Raw genomic sequence first — 18060 nt, 5'->3', positions numbered from 1 at the left:
GGTTCGGGGTTCGCTCTTGGTGCTCTCTGGAGCCTGCCGCCGTCACGTGGTCTCCGGGTGCTGCAAGGGCGTTGTCCAGGTACAAGTGCCCCAAAGTTAAAGTCTCTGCTTGGGTACTTTACCTTGCAGGGATGGCGGTTTCTCTTCCTCGGCCGACAGTTTGAGTTTGCATGAAGATAGTCGCAGGTCAGCTGAGGCTGAAGGCCCGATGATTCGAAGCCTGTCTTCAGTCGTCTTCTTCACTTCGTCTCCTCCATCGTCTTTTTCACTTCGTCTCCCCCTCGCCTCGTTGCGTCCCGTCTCGCCTGGCCTGAATTGTCCATGTCCGCCCGATGCAGTGCCTGGGCCAGTCCGGATGGAGTGGGGAAAAGGCACGGGCAAAGACCAGGGGGTAAGCGCAGGACGGGGAAAGAGCAGCAGCCATGAGGGCGAGGGGCCAGAGCCGGAGCAAGGCTGAGCACGAGAAGGTTGCCGGTGGGCCTACAATTATACTTCTTTGGATGTCTGTTATCTGCGCGCCAAATCAGGTTTGTCTTAATTTTGGCAGGCTATTTTAAATAACGATGGCAATCTACTCTAACTGTTTTTAGATGGCCGGTAATCGCATCTACCGGCCCGATAATTGACTTGTTATGTCATGAATGCACCTTGATGGGCCTGTCCAGCCTCGATGGCTTCTTTAATCTGTTGCTGATTATATATGTAAACTGCTTGATGGCCTTAACTATAGGCCTAACTGGGTTTAGATTTGTCTCCAATTTGATCTAATACATAATTCAAAGTCCTGTTTGGTTTTATAAATGCAAAGTCTCTCTTCACAGAAACTGCAGCTTTGGTTTCGATTTCTCCACGAGCTGCCTGTGCCGCAGAATCCAAGTTTTAAAAATCTCACAGGCTTTCTGCCACGAGGCGCGGACGCCATTTTAAGTACCCTTTTTCATTAAAATGTCCATGCAGGGTCCCTTTTCTTATTAATAACTTTTGGGACAATATAGAAATTTTGCGAATCTTACAACAGAGAGAAGGAGGAGGAGCTCGCATGTGGCTTTGCCAGGATAGCGGGCTTCCCCATGGTGCAGGGCGCCATCGACTGCACCCACATGGCTTTGCGGAACCACATATCAATCCTGAGATGCTCTGGAACTGGAAGGACTACCACTCACTTAATGTACAGTTGTTGTGCGACCATGCCCAGTGCATCATGCTGGTGAATGCCTGCTCTCCTGGCAGCAGTCATGATGCCTTCATCCTGCGCCAGTCCAGTGTGCCAGCATTCTTCCAGCGACCATGTCGAACCTGAGGGTGGCTGCTTGGAGACAAGGGCTGTCCGCTCTACATCTGGCTCATGACTCCCCTCCACAACCCATCACTTGTGGCCAGCATGAACGTCATCGAATAGACCATTGGGGCGCTAAAGCAATGGTTCCACTCAGAAGGAGCCCTCCAGTACACACTGGAGCATGGTGGCCTACTGCATGCTACACAACTTGGCCATCATGAGGGCGCAGCCCTTGCCACCATGGGTTCTGGGGCCACCTCAGGAGGAGGAGGAAGAGGAAGAGGAAGAGGAGCAGGAGAAACATAGAAACATAGAAGATAGGAGCAGGAGTAGGCCATTCGGCCCCTCGAGCCTGCTCCGCCATTCAATGCGATCATGGCTGATCATCCAAATTCAGTACCCGGTCCCTGCTTTCTCCCCATACCCCTTGATCCCCTTAGCCTTAAGAAATATATCCAACTCCTTCTTGAATATATTTAATGTATTGGCCTCTACTGCCTTCTGTGGTAGAGAATTCCACAGGTTCACCACTCTCTGGGTGAAGATATTCCTCCTCATTTCTGTCCTAAATGGCCTACCCCTTATCCTTAGACTGTGACCCCTGGTTCTGGACTCCCCGACCATCGGGAACATCCTTCCTGCATCTAGTCTGCCCAGTCCTGTCAGAATTTTATAAGTTTCAATGAGATCCCCTCTCATTCTTCTAAACTCCAATCGACCCAATCTCTCCTCATACGTCATTCCTGCCATCCCAGGTATCAGCCTGGTGAATCTTCGCTGAACTCCTTCCATGGCAAGAACATCCTTCCTCAGATAAGGCAACCAAAACTGCACAGAATACTCAAGATGTGGTCTCACCAATACCCTGTATAACTGGAGCAAGACATCCTTGTTCCTGTACTCAAACCATCTCGCTACAAAGGCCAACATGCCAGTTGCCTTCTTAACTGCCTGCTGCACCTGCATGCTTACCTTCAGCGACTGGTGCACAAGGACACCCAGGTCTCGTTGCACTTGCCTTTCTCCCAATCTATTGCCATTCAGATAATAATCTGCCTTCCTGTTTTTGCCACCAAAGTGGATAACCTCACATTTATCCATGTTATATTGCATCTGCCATGCCTCTGCCCAATCACCCAACTTGTCCAAATCATCCTGGAGTTTCTCAGCATCCTCCTCACAGCACACGCGCTCACCCAGCTTTGTGTCGTCTGCAAACTTGGAGATATTACATCTAGTTCCCTTGTCTAGATCATTAATATATATTGTGAATAACTGGGGTCCAAGGACCGATCCCTGCGGTACCCCACTAGTCACTGCCTGCCACTCGGAAAAAGACCCGTTTATTCCAACTCTTTGCTTTCTGTCTGCCAACCAGTTCTCTATCCAAGTCAATACCTTGCCCCCAATCCCATGTGCCTTAACTTTGCATGCTAATCTCTTATGCGGGACCTTATCGAAAGCCTTCTGAAAGTCCAAATACACCACATCCACTGGTTCTTCCTTATCTATTTTACCAGTTACATCCTCAAAAAATTCCAGCCGATTAGTCAAGCATGATTTACCTTTTGTAAATCCATGTTGACTTTGTCCGATCGTGTCACTGTTTTCCAAGTGCTCTGCTATTACATCTTTTATAATGGACTCTAGCATTTTCCCCACTACCGATGTAATTCCCCATTTTCTCTCTACCACCTTTTTTGAATAGTGGGGTAACATTAGCTACCCTCCAATCCATGGGTACTGTTCCAGATTCCATTGAATGCTGGAAGATGTTCAGCAAAGCATCAACTATTTCTAGGGCCACTTCCTTAAGTACCCTAGGATGTAGATTATCAGGCCCTGGGGATTTATCGACCTTCAATCCCATCAATTTCCCTAACACCATTTCCCTACAAATACTGATTTCTTTCAGTTTCAGGAGGCAGGCAGCAGATCCCCGTTCCGGATGGGCTGACCATGTGCGCCTCATCAGATTCCGTGAATGAAGCCTCACATCCCCATTGCTCACCGCTACCCCATTTTAACCACCACTCTGCCACGGAACATCACAGCATACTCCTAGGCACAAAGCTGAAATGAGAGCCACCTCAAAACAAACATTCCAAACATAATTTCTAAATTTATCAAATTCAAATCAAAAGAACAAGGTCAACTAATCACCCTTGTGCATTCCCTTAGTGTCTGTCTTTCATGTACCTTTTCCTACCCTAGGGCTCCCCCAGTAGCTGCAGCATGGCTGGTGGATGGCTGCTGACTTTCAGTGGAGGAGACTGCAGATGGACTTGCAGGACGACCTTGAGCAGCCCTGGCCCTAGAAGGCCAGCTGTAGACTGCTGCCGCCCACCTCGGCATGGGTGCCAGCAGTCTGGGCTGGCTGGAAGACAGGCAGCAGCAAGGGCACTGGCGGAGTGGTAGTAGTGGGAGTACGAATGTTGTCATCCTGAAAGAGAACAGCAGGTTCTTGCTCCACTGAGCCACTGCCACTCCCCCAGGGTGGCACCTCAGCATTCATAGAATCATAGAATGGTTACAGCACAGAAGGAGGCCATTCAGCCTGTCGAGCCCGTGCCGGTTCTCTGCAAGAGCAATTCAGCTAGTCCCACTCCCCCGCCCTTTCCCTTTAGCCCTGCAAAAAAAATTTCTTCAGGTACTTATCCAATTCCCTTTTAAAATCCACGATTGAGTCTGCCTCCACCACCCTCTCAGGCAATGTATTCCAGATCCCAACCACTCTCTGCGTAAAAAGTTTTTCCTCAGGTCGCCTTTGGTTCTTTTGCCACTCACTTTAAATCTGTGTCCTCTGGTTCTCGACCCTTCCACCAATGGGAACAGTTTCTCTCTATCTACTCTGTCTAGATTTTGAACACATCTATCAAATCTCCTTCTCTGCTCTAAGGAGAACAACCCCAGCTTCTCAATCTATCCATGTAACTGAAGTCCCTCATCCCTGGAACCATTCTTGTAAATCTTTTCTGCACCCTCTCTAAGGCCTTCACATCCTTCCTAAAGTGCAGTGCCCAGAATTGGACACAATACTCCAGTTGAGGTTGGACCAGTGTTTTATAAAGGTTCATCATAACCTCCTTGCTTTTGTACTCTATGCATCTGTTTATGAAGCCCAGGATCCCGTATGCTTTTTTAACCACTACCTCAACTTGCCCTGCCACCTTCAATGATTTGTGCACATACACCGTCAGGTCTCCCCTTTAGAATTGTAACCTTTAGTTTATATTGCCTCTCCTCGCTCTTCCTACCAAAATGTATCACTTCGCACTTTTCTGCGTTAAATTTCATCTGCCACGTGTCTGCCCATTCCACCAGCCTGTCTATGTCCTCTTGAAGTCTATCACTCTCATCCTCACTGTTCACTATACTTCCAAGTTTTGTGTCATCTGCAAATTTTGAAATTGTGTCCTGTACACCCAAGTCTAAATCTAAGGGAGCGAGGTGGCGGCGGTGATACAAAGAGGCGAGGAGCAGGTAGGCCCCACAGCGGCGGCGGTGGCGGACCTGTGTGGAGCGAGGCGGCGGCGGTGATACAAAGAGGCGAGGAGCAGGTAGGCCCCACAGCGGCGGCGGTGGCGGACCTGTGTGGAGCGAGGCGGCGGCGGTGATACAAAGAGGCGAGGAGCAGGTAGGCCCCACAGCGGCGGCGGTGGCGGACCTGTGTGGAGCGAGGCGGCGGCGGTGATACAAAGAGGCGAGGAGCAGGTAGGCTTACCAATCTCCGAGCTCAGAGGGAGGGAGAGAGAGAAGTAAAAAGTAATCGAAGTGTGACATCACCAGAAAGCAGGTAAGTGATTGGTTGGTGAGTATTTCTCTCTTTCTCCTTTTTTCCAAACTTAAATTTTGTGATTTATAGGGTGTCTGTGGTGCAGCGGGGACTGCTGGTAAACCAGGGCCCTTAAGTATATCATTTAATTGTACTGTAATTGGTAGGATTGATTTGATTTAATTTAATTTGGAATTAATTAAAGGGTAAGTCATGGCAGGAGAGCTCGGCCCCATGGTATGCTCCTACTGCGCTATGTGGGAAATTAGGGACACTTCCTGTGTCCCTGACAACCATGTGTGCGGGAAGTGTATCCAGCTGCAGCTACTGACAGACCGCATTGTGGCGCTGGAGCTGTGAGTGGATACATACTGGAGCATTTGCGATGCTGAGGTCATCATGGATAACACATTTAGGGAGTTGGTCACACCGCAGGTAAAGGCTGCAAAGGCAGGAAGAGAATGGGTGACCACAAGGCAGAGTAGTAAGAGCAGGCAGGTAGTGCAGGGGTCCCCTGTGGCTATCCCCCTCTCAAACAGATATACCGCTTTGGATATTGGTGAGGGAGATGGCTTATCAGAGGAAGGCAGCAGCAGCCAACTTCCTGGCACCATGGGTGGTTCTGCTGCACAGGACGGGAGGAAAAAGAGTGGGAGAGCTATAGTAATAGGGGATTCTATTGTAAGGGGAATAGATAGGCATTTCTGCGGCCGCAAACAAGACTCCAGGATGGTATGTTGCCTCCCTGGTGCAAGGGTCAACGATGTCTCAGAATGGCTGCAGAACATTTTGGAAGGGGAGGGTGAACAGCCAGTTGTCGTGGTGCATATTTTTATGTATTGTGTGTTCTCCTCCCACCGGTGGTGGCGCTGTCACAGGAGATAAATGGTTGGGTGTTCTCTGTTAAGTTTAGCTCTCTTTGTTCGGAACTTGCCAGAACTTCCTTTCCTTCCAATAAAGCACTTCATGTTTGAATCTCTGAGTTCTGAGTCCTAAATTGTGTCTAGGTAGAAAGGTACCGACACAACAAGTGGCAACGAGGAGCGGATGAATCTGTGTACGTTACGGGTGCAGTGAGTAAACAGAAATTTTAATTTGAAACGTGAGATGGCTACTATATTAGGAAACATCGGTGATTTTGATGAAAATGTGGAGCAATGGAGCGCATATACGGAACGTTTTGACTATTTTGTCTTGGCGAATGCGGTGGCAAATGAAAAGGTTGTGCCAACCTTTTTGAGTGTAATCGGGCCGAAGACATTCAATTTACTTCGCAGCCTCATGCAGCCAGATAAGCCAGGAACTAAAACATATAAGCAACTAGTGGAAATTCTTGGAGCACATTTTTCACCAAAACCTCTGGTTATTGCTGACAGATTTAGATTTCACAAACAGAATCAAGAGGAGGGGGAATCAGTGACGATGTTTATTGCTGCTTTAAAAAGGTTATCAGAACACTGCGAGTTCAAGGAGGTGCTGAAGGACACCATTAGAGACAGACTCGTGTGTGGTCTGCAAAATGCAGCCACACAGAAGCGCCTTCTTACTGAGGACAACCTTACTCGTGAAAAGACCATTGAAGTTAGTATCTCCATGGAGATGGCGGAAAAGGAGGCTCACCAGTTGAGTTCAACAGGGAGAGTTCACAAGGTGTCATCTGAGCCTAAAGGTGCGCGGAATGGCACATGTTACCGTTGTGGGAAAACGAGCCATCACGCTAATGACTGCTGGTGTACGGAGCTGGAATGCCGAAATTGTGGCAAAAAGGGTCACATTGAACGCGCCTGTAGAGGTAAAAAAAGAACAGACAGAGCTGGGAAGCATGGAAGCAAAATATCTGTATTTGGACAAGAGAGGAAAAAGAGTGTTCATTCAGTGCCGTATGATGGAACAAGCAAAACAGAGGGGAGCGACACCTCTGAGGAGGAAGAGGTGCACATACTGACGGTTGCAGGTGATTCAAATGGCTACTGGGTGTCACCACTGGTGGAGGGACAATCAGTGCGGATGGAGGTGGACACAGGCGCGGCTGTGTCCCTTGTTTCAGACACTGTCTACAACATAATGCTAAAGCATCTTACCCTTCAGCCGACAAACATTGTGCTAAAGACGTATACCGGCGAACCTGTGGCCATGAGAGGCGTCATTGAGGTGACAGTTAAATTGAACGGACAGACTGCAAAACTGCCACTATATGTGGTAAAGGAAAATTACCCATCGCTACTGGGACGTGCGTGGCTAGAGAAAATCACGCTGGACTGGCCTGCAGTCCGCATGATGTCAAAAGGGGAGTCAGGTCTGACTGCAGTGTTAAACAAACATGCAGAACTCTTCAATGGGGAACTTGGGAGTATGAAAAAGATCAGCGTGAGACTGGACATTAAACCTGACAGCAAGCCAAAGTTTCACAAAGCCCGACCTGTACCCTATGCAATTAGGCCAAAAGTTGAGGCTAACTTGGAGGCCTTAGTCGAGAATGGAGTCCTGGAGCCTGTGAGCGTGAGCAAATGGGCCACACCCATTGTTCCTGTCCTGAAAAAGAATGGATCTGTTCGAATCTGCGGGGATTTTAAAGTGACTATTAACCCGGTGCTGTCTGCGGAACAGTACCCTCTTCCCCTCATTGATGATCTTTTTACGGGCCTGGCCGGAGGGCAAAAGTTCAGCAAAATAGACTTATGCCAGGCTTATCTACAAATGCATGTCGATGACAAATCAAAGGAGCTGCTGACAATTGTGACACACAAGGGGCTATACAGGTACTGCCGCCTTCCGTTTGGAATTACGTCGGCCCCTGCTCTATTCCAAAGGGCAATGGATCAGATTTTGAGTGGACTGCCAGGAGTCCAGTGCTACCTGGATGACATCCTTGTCACTGGGACAAATGAGGAGGATCATCTTCTGAACTTGGATGCGACACTACAACGACTGAAAGAGTACGGACTTAGAGTTCGTAAAGACAAATGTGAATTCTTTCAGTCTTCAGTTGAGTACCTGGGGCATGTGATTGACGCTACTGGCCTGCATAAGGCGCCGTCAAAGGTCAAGGCGATCGTGGAGGCCCCAGCACCCCAGAATGTGAGCCAGTTACGTTCATTTCTGGGGCTACTTAACTACTATGGGAAGTTTATTCCAGACTTAGCAACATTGCTGAAGCCGTTACATCAGTTGCTATGTCAAGGCAAAACATGGAAATGGACTGAACTGTGCAACGAAGCTTTCGCCCAAGCAAAGAAAGCATTGCTGAAATCGGAGGTCCTGACACACTTTGACCCAAAGCTAACCATGCAGCTAGCATGTGATGCATCACCATATGGTGTGGGAGCAGTCATATCCCACATCATGCCTTCGGGTGAAGAGAAACCTATCGCCTTCGCATCACGCACCTTGAACAAGGCCGAGAGTAACTATGCGCAGATCGAGCGCGAGGCCTTGGGAATCGTTTTTGAAATTCGAAAATTTCATCAGTACCTGTTTGGGAGAAGGTTCACACTCCTGATGGACCACCGTCCATTGACTTCAATCTTCAGGCCCCACACCGGAATTCCGTCTCTCGCTGCAAGCAGGATGCAAAGGTGGGCTTTACTGTTGTCAGGACACACATACGACATCAAATATCGCAAATCAGACTTGCACGGCAACGCAGACGGTCTCTCGAGTCTACCCTTGCCTGTTACTCCCCCAGAGCCTTGTCAGATAGACATCTTCTACTTTAGACAGGTGGAGGGAGCACCTGTCACTGCAGTTCAGGTGCGAAGGTACACCCGCAACGATCCACTCCTGTCTGAGGTAATGGACGATGTCATTCGAGGGAGAGCTATAGGAGATTCTCCTAGTTTGAAACCTTATGTTTCAAAAAGAAATGAGCTCTCCGTCCAGGCAGGTTGTCTTCTTTGGGGACGCCGTGTCATCATTCCGCCACCTCTGAGGGAACCTATACTGCAACAACTTCATACAGGCCACAGTGGGATGGTTCGGATGAAGGAAATGGCAAGAAGCTACTTCTGGTGGCCAGGTCTCGATGGGAATATTGAGGAGAAAGCCAAAACATGTTCCCCATGTCAAAGGGTCTGGAATGTTCCACAGCTGGCAACCCTACACCCCTGGGATTGGCCTGCAGAAGTGTGGCAGCGAGTACAAGTGGACTTCGCCAGTCCTTTCGAAGAGAAGATGTTTATGGTGGTTGTAGACGCTCGTAGCAAGTGGTCGGAGGTCGCTGTGATGAGGTCTACCACGGCAGAGAAAACAATTGAGAAACTTGGTGAGATGTTCAGCCAATATGGTTCACTGGAACAACTCGTAAGTGACAACGGTCCACAATTTGTATCACAGGAGTTTGCAACCTTCCTGCATGTGAATGGTGTCCAACACATCAGGTCTGCGCCCTATCATCCTTCTACTAACGGCCAGGCAGAAAGGTTCGTGCAAACTTTGAAACACGCCTTGAAGGCATCGCAAGGTCAGGGCTCAATCCACCAACGTCTGAACAGCTTCCTGTTGTCCTACAGGAACGAGCCGCATGCCACAACCAAAACTTCCCCCGCTTCGCTCATGATGAAGAGGCAGTTGCGGACAAGTTTTGACTTACTCAAACCTCCAAGGACAGAGCAGGTTGTCCATCGTCAACAACAAGCTCAAGTTGAAAAGAGAGAGAAAAGTGCCAAGGAGAGACGGTTTCATCCGGGAGAGCACGTCCTAGCTCGAAACTACAGCACTGGACCGAAATGGGTTCCTGCTACGGTGATCGCGCAGACGGGCCCTGTGTCTTACACGGTTGAGACTGCTGAGGACATCGTCTGGAGAAGACACACAGATCAACTGTTGCTAGGAGCAGAGACAGCCACAGAGGCTCCAACGGCTGGTTGGCCTGAACTGTTTCCGGATGATACCGCAAACCAGCATCCTTTGCCACAGTGCTCTTCTCCAACACAGGAAGTCAAAGAGACTGTTCCACCTGTGCAAACTCCTGACTTTCGACTGACACAGGCACCTTCTCCATCTAGGCCTGTATCAATGCCTACTGCTGTGGAAGCCAGCGATGACTGCCGGTATCCTGTCAGAGAGCGGCGGCCTCCAAGATGCTTGGATCTGTAGGCTTAGTGACTTACCCACAAGACTGGGGCAGAATAAGCCCCAGGGTAAAGTCAGGGGTTGAGGCAGTCTACCTCTACCCTAAGTTCGTTGAGTGCATTGAAAGTAACTTGCCTGTTGAGGAATAATGTGGACCTTCCATTTAAGAGGGGAGGAAATGTTATGTATTGTGTGTTCTCCTCCTACCTGTGGTGGCGCTGTCACAGGAGATAAATGGTTGGGTGTTCTCTGTTAAGTTTAGCTCTCTTTGTTCGGAACTTGCCAGAACTTCCTTTCCTTCCAATAAAGCACTTCATGTTTGAATCTCTGAGTTCTGAGTCCTAAATTGTGTCTAGGTAGAAAGGTACCGACACAACACATATAGGTACCAATGATATAGTTAAAAAATGGGATGAGGTCCTAAAAGCTGAATATAGGGAGTTAGGAGGTAAATTAAAAAAATTGGACCTCAAAGGTAGTAATCTCAGGATTGCTACCAGTGCCACGTGCTTGTCAGAGTAGAAATAGAAGGATATTTCAGATGAATACATGGCTAGAGGAATGGTGCAAGGGGGAGGGATTCAAATTCCTGGGACATTGGAACCGATTCTGGGGGAGGTAGGACCAGTACAAACCAGACGGTTTGCATCTGGGCAGGACCGGGACCGATGTCCTAGGGGGAGTGTTTGCTAGTGCTCCGGGGAAGGGATTAAAATAAAATGGCAAGCGGTTGGGAACCTGAGCAGGGAGACAGAGGAAAGGGAAACAAGGATAGAAGCAACAGAAAGGAAGGAGAAAAACAAAGGTGGCAGACAGAGAAATCAAGGGTTCATCCAAGTTCAGTACCCAGTACCTGCTATCTCCCCATACCCCTTGATCCCTTTAGCCTTAAGAAATATATCCAACTCCTTCTTGAATATATTTAATGAATTGGCCTCTACTGCCTTCTGTGGTAGAGAATTCCACAGGTTCACCACTCTCTGGGTGAAGAAATTCCTCCTCATTTCTGTCCTAAATGGCCTACCCCTTATCCTTAGACTGTGACCCCTGGTTCTGGATTCCCCGACCATCGGGAACATCCTCCCTGCATCTAGTCTGTCCAGTCCTGCCAGAATTTTATGTTTCAATGAGATCCCCTCTCATTCTTCTAAACTCCAGCGAGTACAAGCCCAATCAACCCAATCTCTCCTCATACGTCATTCCTGCCATCCCAGGTATCAGCCTGGTGAATCTTGGCTGAACTCCTTCCATGGCAAGAATATCCTTCCTCAGATAGGGCGACCAAAACTGCACACAATACTCAAGATGTGGTCTCACCAAGGCCCTGTCCAACTGTAGCAAGACATCCTTGTTCCAGTACTCAAACCCTCTCGCTATGAAGGCCAGCATACCATTTGCCTTCTTAACCACCTGCTGCACCTGCATGCTTACCTTCAGCGACTGGTACACAAGGACACCCAGGTCTCATTGCACTTCCCCTTCTCCCAATCTATTGCCGTTCAGATAATAATCTGCCTTCCTGTTTTTCAAACCAAACTGAGAAATACCAAGGGGCAGAAAACGTTAGAGGGAGTGGTATACAGACCTCCAAACAGTAATGCGGAGGTTGGGGATGGCATTAAATAGGAAATTAGAGACGCGTGCAATTAGGGCACAGCAGTTATCATGGGTGACTTTAATCTACATATAGATTGGGCTAACCAAATTAGTAACAATACTGTGGAGGAGGAATTTCTGGAGTGTATACAAGATGGTTTCCTGAACCAATATGTCGAAGAACCAACTAGAGATCAGGCCATCTTAGACTGGGTATTATGTAATGAGAAAGGATTAATTAGCAATCTTGTTGTGCGAGGCCCCTTGGGTCGGAGCGATCATAATATGATAGAATTCTTCATTAAGATGGAGAGTGAAGTAGTTGACTCAGAGACTAGGGTCCTGAATTTAAATAAAGGAACCTACGATGGTATGAGGCGCGAGTTGGATAGGATTGATTGGGGAATGTTACTCAAAGGGTTGACGGTGGATAGGCAATGGCAAACATTCAAAGATCGCATGGATGAACTATAGAATTTGTTCATCCCTGTTTGGCATAAAAATAAAACAAGAAAGGTGACTCAACCGTGGCTAACAAGGGAAATTAGGGATAGCATAAGATCCAAGGAGAAGACATATAAATTGGCCAGAAAAAGCAGTAAACCTGAGGATTGGGAGCAGTTTAGGATTCAGCAAAGGAGGACAAAGGGATTAATTAAGAGGGGGAAAATAGAGTATGAGAGTAAGCTTTCAGGGAACATAAAAACTGACTGTAAAAGCTTCTATAGATATGTGAAGAGAAAAAGATTGGTAAAGTCAAGCATAGGTCCCTTGCAGTCAGAATCAGGGGAATTTATAATGGGGAACAAAGAAATGGCTGACCGATTAAATACATACTTTGGTTCTGTCTTCACAAAGGAGGACACAAATAACCTCCTAGAGATGTCGGGGAACATAGGGTCTAATGAGAGGGAGGAACTGAAAGAAATCAGTATTTGTAGGGAAATGGTGTTGGGGAAATTGATGGGATTGAAGGCTGATAAATCCCCAGGGCCTGATAATCTACATCCTAGGGTACTTAAGGAAGTGGCCCTAGAAATAGTAGATGCATTGCTGGTCATCTTCCAAAATTCGATAGACTCTGGAACAGTACCCATGGATTGGAGGGTAGCTAATGTTGCCCCACTATTCAAAAAAGGTGGTAGAGAGAAAATGGGGAATTATAGACCGGTAAGCCTGACATCGGTAGTGGGGAAAATGCTAGAGTCCATTATAAAAGATGTAATAGCAGAGCACTTGGAAAACAGTGACAGGATCGGACAAAGTCAACATGGATTTACAGAAGGTAAATCGTGCTTGACTAATCTACTGGAATTTTTTGAGGATGTAACTGGTAGAATAGATAAGGGAGAACCAGTGGATGTGGTGTATTTGGACTTTCAGAAGGCTTTCGATAAGGTCCCACATAAGAGATTAGCGTGTAAAGTTAAAGCACATGGGATTGGGGCAAGGTACTGACTTGGATAAAGAACTGGTTGGCAGACAGGAAGCAAAGAGTTGGAAAAACGGTTCTTTTTCCGAGTGGCAGGCAGTGACTAGTGGGGTACCGCAGGGATTGGTCCTAGGACCCCAGCCATTCACAATATATATAAATGATGTAGACGAGGGAACTAGATGTAATATCTCCAAGTTTGCAGACGACACAAAGCTGGGTGGGCGTGTGTGCTGTGAGGAGGATGCCGAGAAACTCCAGTATGATTTGGACAGGTTGGGTGATTGGGCAGAAGCATGGCAGATGCAGTATAATGTGGATAAATGCGAGGTTATCCACTTTGGTGGCAAAAACAGGAAGGCAGATTAATATCTGAACGGCAATAGATTGGGAGAAGGGGCAGTGCAATATGACCTGGGTGTCCTTGTGCACCAGTCACTGAAGGTAAGCATGCAGGTGCAGCAGGCGGATAAGAAGGCAAATGGTATGTTGGCCTTCGTAGCAAGAGGGTTCGAGTACAAGAACAAGGATGTCTTGCTGCTGTTGTACAGGGCCTTGGTGAGACCACACCTTGAGTATTGTGTGCAGTTTTGGTCGCCTTATCTGAGGAAGGATGTTCTTGCCATGGAGGTAGTGCAGCAAAGATTTACCAGACTGATACCTGGGATGGCAGGAATGACGTATGAGGAGAGATTGGGACGATTAGGCTTATACTCGCTGGAGTTTAGAAGAATGAGAGGGGATCTCATTGAAACTTATAAAATTCTAACAGGACTGGACAGACTAGATGCAGGAAGGATGTTCCCGAAGGCGGGGGAGTCCAGAACCAGGGGTCACAGTCTAAGGATAAGGGGTAAGCCATTTAGGACAGAGATGAGGAGGAATTTCTTCACCCAGAGAGCAGCGAACCTGTGGAATTCTCTACCGCAGAAGGCAGTGGAGGCCAATTCATTAAATATATTCAAGAAGGAGTTAGACATATTTCTTAAGGCTAAAGGGATCAAGGGATATGGGGAGAAAGCAGGGACAGGGTACTGAGTTTGGATGATCAGCCATGATCTCTTTGGGTGGTGAAGCAGGCTCGAGGGGCCGAATGGCCTACTCCTGCTCCTATGTTTCTAAGTCATTAATATATATCACGAAAATATATATATTCCTAGCTATCTGTTGGGGGACAGATTGCTGGAGTGCTGTGAAACCTTTCAAGCCTCTTTCCACACTTGTAAACCCAGCCACGATGGCAGCAGCGTGAGCTTCCACTGCAGCACTGAGACGTTGACTCGCTTCAGCCTGTGCTGCAATGGAAGCTGCGACATCACCCACCACACGCAGCATCATGGCTGGGTCCACAAGTTCTCTCATGGAGTTGCCCATCATTTCCATCCTGGCATACTGGAAATCACGGGCTCCAAGCTCACTGCAAAGCCCCGTGCAATGTTGGAGCCGGACTCCTTCATGCTCCTTGACATTGACAAGAAGCTCTCTGGCAGGCTTGCCATTGCACCTAGCATTTCTGTGTGCATGCCCATCACCCTTTTCCTGAAGGCCGCCCCATCGATGTCCTCATCTGAGTCTTGAGCAGCAGAACAAATGATGTGGGTGTGGTGCATTGAGGAGTGTGTGAGGCTAATGGTGCAGATGGTGGGATATAACATTTGATGATGCATTCACTCACCTTGACCACTCGTTTGAGGTCCTCTTTAAGTAGTGCAGAGAGCCGAGGTCAAACTTTATTGGCCAGCAGGCTGCACCCAATATTGGCCCCCCTGTTCAACGCTAAGCCAATCAGCAGCGTGTTTAGCACTGAGATCAGCGCTGCAACCATTATAACGAGCAGGAAGCACACATTTTGCTGCCTGCACCACTTTGCACGGGCACGGGCACATCGCGCTGCGCGATGTCCCCACCCGCTTTGGGGCCTTATCCAATTTCTAGGCCCATAGGTTTTGAATGAGAGTAAGGGTATAAGAAGGGGGGCCTTCTTATACAGCCACAATGTGCAGAAGATTTCAGGAAGAATCCAGGGGACACCCGAGAGACAGACCAGAGGTGAGAGACAAGAAACACAGGGTGCAGCCCAATCACAGTCGCGACTTCTACCCAGGGCATAACGGGGTAATCTAAGTCTAAATTATACTCTGTAAACTGCTGCTCGAATACTCTAATGTATTGCTGAATGAAGTCACCAATACGGGTCAACCTCGAATCATTCGGAACCAGGATCCCTCTGGGATCCCTACAATAGTCTGAATTTTGGAACACTGGTAATAACTCTTACCAGTTTAAGTATTGTTAAATATTGTTTCAGATAAAGAAGGGCTATCCAAATAATTTATGCTAATTTAGCAGGCCTGGGGCACGTGGGGGCAGGGTTGCCTCCTCCAGACAGTAGAGAGTTGGAAGAGACTAGCATGGAGCTGCACCTGCCAAATGGGTGGAATATCATTGTATTTAAAAATACTTTTTCATTACTATGTGATTAAAAGAACCCACACCACCACAGTATCCATCTATATCTGTGTAATTGTGTGACTTTTGCACCTGATTTTATATAAATCCTAATGGTATTACTTAATACAACACTATATACAGTAAACTGTCACTTACCTTCTTCTTTCTCACTCTCATCGTCTTCATCTTCACTTGAATCTTCTTCCGTCTCTTTATCTGCACAACTATCTTCTTTGTCGGAGTCTGTAATTTCTCCTTCCTCTGGTTCACTTCCAAATCCAGCCTCTTCCTTCTCCTCCAATTTCACTTCAACATCTTCTTCATCTTGGATACTCGTGTCCACATTCGGACTAAGTTCATTGGATGAACCCTGGCCAATATCCTCCACTTTTGTTTTCTTTCGTTTTTTTACTGGCTCTTCTGACGATACCTCGCTCTCTTCTGGGTCCCAGGACCTGTAATTACTTGAAGCTTTCAGTATTTCAGCTTCAGTATCCTTAGGGGAAATATTACAAATATCAAATTTCAAGGACCTGTCTTGAAAGTGTTTTACGGTATTTGTCAATTGCAAATGGAACCTCAAAACTTTCAAATGTCGTTGATCCTTGGATACTTTGGGCTCGAATTTCATCGGGCCGTTGAGGCGGGATTGGAGGTGTGTGGGGGTTAAAATTGCAAAAACTGGCGGGCGGGTCCAACCCCGTCTCCATCCCGCCTCCAAGCAGTTTTCATTAAATCGTGTCTACTGGTCCCATCTCCGTCCCGCCTCCAAGAGGCAGGATAGACCATTAAGGCCCTTAACAAGCACTAAATTGCCTCTATAATTCCATTTTGATAGGCCTTTGTGATTTTAACCCTTTTCCCATGTGAAGCACGCCTGTTCTGAAACACGACGGTGAAACCTGGCGGTAGCACAATTGGATTGCTGACTATCAGCTGCAGCTCAACCATTAAATAGGAGATTTGATCAGCCATCAGTTGCAGGTGTCTCAGGTCTGGGGGAACTTTTAGAAGGCACAACCACAGCTGTGGAAGTTTGGAGCCTGACACCCATCTCCAGTGTGACCTCCTGGGAAACCCCTCTCACCACCTTGACTGAGCGCTTCCTCAACTGAGGCATATACCAGAAGCATGGGAGCCATTTATTTCCTTCCCTTCTGGACATTAGATGAGCACGAAGACCAGCCGCGGCACCAGCAGAACCAGGAACAACAGCACCAACAGCAGCACCAACAGCAGCAGCACTAACAGCAGCAGCACCAACAGCAGCAGCAACAACAGGAGCGTCAAGCTGCTGCTCACCTACCTGAAGCTGCACAGGCCAGAAGGGGCCAGCACATGGAAGCCCGTCGGCACAGGAGATACCCCCCAAACAGAGTCTACAGACACATGGTCAGCTACCTCAACATGTCTGAGCAGCAGTGCCAAAGGCGGCTCCGACTTTCGCGAGAGGTAGTGGGTGACATCTGCGCAATGCTGCAACAAGACCTGGAGCTCAGAGGACCAGGTGGACAGCCCTTACCAGTGGCCGTCAAAGTCACCACCGCACTCAACTTTTTTGCCTCAGGCTCATTCCAGGGATCAGCAGCAGACATCAGCGGCATCTCCCAGGTGGCTGCACACACTTGCATCATGCAGGTAACCGATGCCCTCTTTGCCATCGCGCACAATCACATCCATTTCACCAAGGATCAAGCAAGTGTCACGGTGCGTGCGGTTGGATTAGCTAATCTGGCAGGCTTTCCAAGGGTGCAGGGCGTCATTGACTGCACACATGTGGCCCTTAAGGCACCCCATCGCAATCCAGGTATTTTTGTCAACCGCAAGGGCTTCCACTCCCTTAATGTTCAGCTGGTGTGTGACCACAGGAAGGAAATTTTGCATGTTTGTGCCAAGTACCCTGGCAGTCGCCATGACTCCTTCATACGGCGCCAGTCTTGTGTGCCTCCGCTATTCAGTCCGCCAGACCAACTTAACAGATGGCTACTTGGAGACAAGGGCTATCCCCTGAAGACGTGGCTAATGACGCCGTTGAGGAGCTCATCCAACGAAGCTGAGGAGAGCTACAATTCCAGCCACATGTCCACCAGAGCCATAATCGAGCAAACCATCGGTTTGCTGAAGATGTGCTTCAGATGCCTGGATAGATCAGGTGGAGTCCTGCAGTACTCAGCAGCCAGGGTCTCCAGAATCGTCGTGGTTTGCTGTGCACTTCACAACATGGCATGGCTTGCAGATTCCTGAGGGCCAAGTGGCTCGTCACATATCGTCCTCAGATGAGGAGGAGGAGGAGGAGGAGAGCGAAAATGAACATCTTGCAGAGGCCCATCAACCAGCAGCAGCAGTACGCAAGAACATTGTTGCCCAGGATGCAAGGAATGCACTCATCTTGGCTAGATTTGCTTAGCCTAGCCAATCAAGCACTTTTGCCTCGCAGCTTCTTACCTGAGCTTTGAC

General features: G+C 48.2%; 1 pseudogene; it reads right to left on the bottom strand.

Annotated features, from left to right (window-relative positions):
- LOC147124134 (uncharacterized) overlaps nt 1-16234 on the bottom strand; it is a 132371-nt pseudogene extending 116137 nt beyond the window's left edge.
- Nucleotides 16235-18060: the final 1826 nt, after the last annotated feature.

The sequence above is a fragment of the Somniosus microcephalus genome, chromosome 1 (assembly GCF_052327205.1).
Source record: "Somniosus microcephalus isolate GS21.2 chromosome 1, FLI_Smic_1.0, whole genome shotgun sequence".
Lineage (NCBI taxonomy): Eukaryota > Metazoa > Chordata > Chondrichthyes > Squaliformes > Somniosidae > Somniosus > Somniosus microcephalus.
This window is presented reverse-complemented; position numbering and strand designations above follow the sequence as displayed.